This window comes from Dermacentor variabilis, chromosome 8, assembly GCF_050947875.1.
Source record: "Dermacentor variabilis isolate Ectoservices chromosome 8, ASM5094787v1, whole genome shotgun sequence".
NCBI lineage: Eukaryota > Metazoa > Arthropoda > Arachnida > Ixodida > Ixodidae > Dermacentor > Dermacentor variabilis.
The window spans coordinates 28075000-28079244 of record NC_134575.1 but is presented as its reverse complement, the minus strand read 5'-3'; positions in this window follow the sequence as shown (position 1 = coordinate 28079244).

The following is a 4245-nucleotide window of genomic DNA, read 5'->3' as shown; positions in this document are numbered from 1 at the left end:
CCGTTTCCCTGGCTGGCTGGCGTGCGTTGGGTGAAAGCGGAGGAAGCATCAACGACGGAATGATTTTGTGGGAGCCTATGCAAGTGGGGCCAGGATAATTTAACAATTATACAGCGGAACTCCATTCATACCTGTTGTAGCGTACTGGGGGAAGAAAACGTAACAGCCGGCAAAACGCGGCAGTGAGCAAAGCTCCAAAAATGAACGAAAGCAATGTAGTTTCGACTTGAAACAATTTATTTCCACAAGGTTGCCTTTGAAGGCATAGGAAAAAAGAATTGAGAACGGAGGCATGCTTTTTATTTTGCTCACTGCGCAGCACCGCGTGTTTCTCAATCGCCTGAAAGGCTGCATTGCAGTCAGCGTCGCTAGGTGCGATGTACCTGTGCAGCAGGTCCAGAGCCTCGATGGCTTCTGCAAAGCTTGGATCTGTTAAATCCCCGGAATCTTGTGGCTCGTGCTCGTTGTCGTCATCGCAGGCACGGGCATCGTCACTCACAACCGAGTTTGCAACAATCTAGGTAATTCTCTGGCACTCCGACATCACAACAGCAGAACAGGTGATGTAGGCGTCGTATGAGACTCCAATGGCGCCCAGCTTATCCATTGCCTCACTGATCTCTTGGTCACTAGCGGCTGCTGCTGATGCCTCAGGCTCTCCAACTCTGCTTAGTGGCTATGGTGGCTGCTGAGCCCAAGTTCGCGGGATCGAATCCCGGCCACAACGGCCGCATGTCGATGGGGGCAAAATGCGAAAACACCTGTATACTTAGATTTAGGCGCACATTAAAGAACCCCAGGCGGTCCAAATTTCTGGAGTCCCCCACTACGGCGTGCCTCATATCAGATCGTAGTTTTGGCACATAAAACCCCATAATTAAATTTTTTTTGGGCTCTCTAGCTTGCATCATGGCCATTCCCACCTCTGTATCTGCGTAGAAGGCATGCCTCATGAAGCGGTGCTGTGCGTTTGGTGAGCTCACTGTAGCGCACGCTGTAGCGACATAGCGCAGTGTGTCAAATGCAGAGGTGGTTGATAGTTGATGTAACTCTTTTGTCCCCTTTCTGTTAAATTCGAGCTCAAATTAAATTCAAGTATTGAGTAGTGCTGAACAGTGGCATGCAACCTAATGCGTGCTGAAGCACCCCTCCTTCTGGTCGCAGCTGCTGAAATACAGCCAGAGAGAGATAAAACTTTATTATGTCCTTGATGGGGTTCAGGGGTGGCGGAGGTCGGGAGACTAACCCCCAATCCCCCCCTTCCAAATACAGCCAAACCCATTAATACCATTGCTGAAGTGTCGTGGACATGTCATTGACTGATCACTTTTGCAACTGGATCAAGCAAACGAAAGTGACGACAGGCTCTCCCTTTACTTTTATGGTGGTGCTCCAGTGCTGGTGATGACAAAAATTACCTGAGCCAAAATTTAGAGGGGCGCGTGTGGAGAAGAATAAAGGACAGTCTCCGGTTGCTCTGCCTTGCTTATCACATTGTTTTCACTACACTGCTGAACTTTGGTCATGAAATAAGAAAGTTGTCCATAATCCAATGTCTGTCCTAAGCTTTTTCTTTTTTTTTTTTGCGATTTTCCGGCAGTAAACTTATTTCTCCCTTAGTCTGCCTGCCTTCATATTCCAGTACCTGGAGAAAGTATAGTAACCATTTTTTTTTTTTTCAGTACAAAGAAAGTTGCATTTAGATAAGTAGTATGATCCAAGTAGATTTTAAATGCTGGCTTCGAAATTTATTTCGCTTTTCTGCCGCTTCGTTCGCATGTTGCGAAAAGTGAAGTTTAATATATTATAATGGCACTTATATTGACCATATTTAACAAATGCTTGCATCATTGCATTTCTTGCCTTCGGGTTATTGACTCGTGCATCCACATTAAATTTGCCATTTTCTTACATTAGTGGCCTGAAGCCATGGTATGTGATTTTTAATTAGAAAATAATTGGCCAACACACACACACACAAAAAAAATCTCGGTGCCTTCCCACTCTGTGAAGAAAGATGACCAGCGAAACTGTATATGGGCCCCTTAAGAAGCTTTACCTCGGGTGCTCCTATATAAATAGATGTAAAAGGAGAATTAGTTTTTTGCGGCAACCACTGCACCAAATTTGGCTAGGTTTGTTTCAGTTAAAAGAAAAGCTTAAAATCTAGTGACTGTTGGTTTCCACTTTTTTATTTAGATCGTCAATGGCTTTATTAAAAATTGGCAAAAATCGATAATTTTTTTTAGAAAACGAAACTATCAAGTTTACAACTCTAACTCGGCAAGGAAAAATATCACATTTCTGTGAATTGCATCCGATAGCACATCTAAAGCGGACAAAATTGGTGTGTTGCACATGAATCTCAAAAAAAAAAATTTAATATGGAAACAGAGCATTTGCAGAACCCTCGTACACAACGTAATAAATTCACGTAAGATACAAATTGACATATCGAATTTGTCCTCTTTGAATGATCTAATGGATGCCGTTCACAGAACCGCGATGTCTGTTTTTGACGCAGAGCTATTAATTTAGAAACTTAGTGCGTCTATACTTTTCAGACTTCCAAAATTTTGGAAACACTTTTCATAGAATCCAGGCCATAAATCGAAATTCCGCTTCCAGCAGTCACTAGAATTTAACTTTCTCTCTCAAACGCAACAAATTTCATTAAAATCGGTCCAGGGGTTACCTCGGAAAAGCGTTTTTGCGTTTTACATGTACTTGAATAGGACGCGTCGGAGTTGGGCCCGAGCTAAAGCTTCCTCTAAACGGGGAACTGCAGCTATGCTGCGGGTCTGCCCTGCATTGCACTATCTTCGGGACCGGTCCACGTATGGAGAGTTTTGTGTCAACACACGGACACAATCCTGGGGGGACTAGCCTTTAACAGTTTCGCTGTAAAATTGTTTACGACTTTGTGTTTCCTAATTAATGATGAAAACGAGCGCGGTAGCCTCGAGGGGCGCCAACGAGCCAGCTGTGGAAGACGACGCTGGAGCCAATCCTGATGATGATAGTTCGGTGCCTACACATGGACTTGATCCTCGGGGAACTAGCCCTTAGCAACCTCTCTGTAAAAGCTAACTATCTGAAATTAGCATCAAAAAAAGAGAACAAGTACCGTATTTATTCGAATATCAGGTGAGGTTTTTTTTCCCCGGAATCTTTAGCCTCGAATTCGCCCCCCGCCATGCTACGCTTATTTCGCCTTTAGGTGTGGCTTCGCGGCACTGCGACTTCCGCCTTGTAGTGCGAGTTTACGGCAGCGCTCGCCGCAATGCCGTGAAGCCACGCTATAAGGCGATATTTTCCTTTCTGGGGTCCTGCAACTGACGCCCTCGCCTTGTATTCGAAAAGATACGGTACTCGAAATTTCTTATTAATAATTTTACTTTTAGTCCAAGCTGTGATTTCGTACGGAACATCACGATGATGACAAAAATTTGCCTGCAGTGTCCATGTACATAATTGCTGTCGCAGTACAATTTGTTGCACACAGATCTGATCTTTGTGAGTTTTATCATCTCTGGAAAAATGATGGCATCACAATTATTTTTTTTTGTATTGTACAGCTAGACAAATGACAAGCTACCACATGTTGGCACACGTGTCAAGGGCTGCTGCGGGCATCACTTACAGCGCGTACATAGACGGACCAATTGAAAGAACGACGAAGCACTGACTTCCAACTGATTTTTATTTTGAGTAATACGCTTGAGCATCTGTTAATGCAATTGACGGTTAGTAAGCCGTCAACTGAATTAACAGGTAAAGAACTGTTTTGTTTTTTTAGGTTGCACATGCGCTTTCGTTCATCTTAAGGCTGCGGTCTTGGTTTCTTTGAATTTTGAATTCATACTCCTGTCAGTATTATGCTATGGGGAGGGGGGGGGGCGCTTTTGTCTTGGTGTCTCGGTGTATGTGCGTGTTACTCAAAATAAAAATCAGTTGGAAGTACAGCGCTTGTCTTCGATCGTTCTTTTGGTCCCTGTTTATGTACGCGCTGCAAGTGATGTTTGAAACAATGGAATAACAACTAGCCCATACCCAAACCCTGCTGCTGCGGAAGCTGCCTTATCATTGCTGGAAGTTTATTTTATCACATCTGTACATGGGGGCAAAACTGTACACTAGTAGTGAGAATAGTGATGAAAAAATATACGTCACAGCAGTTTGACCAGACCCATCATCCCCCATAAATGTTTTACAAAGGCAGAGACAAACAACAGTGAGGTAGGT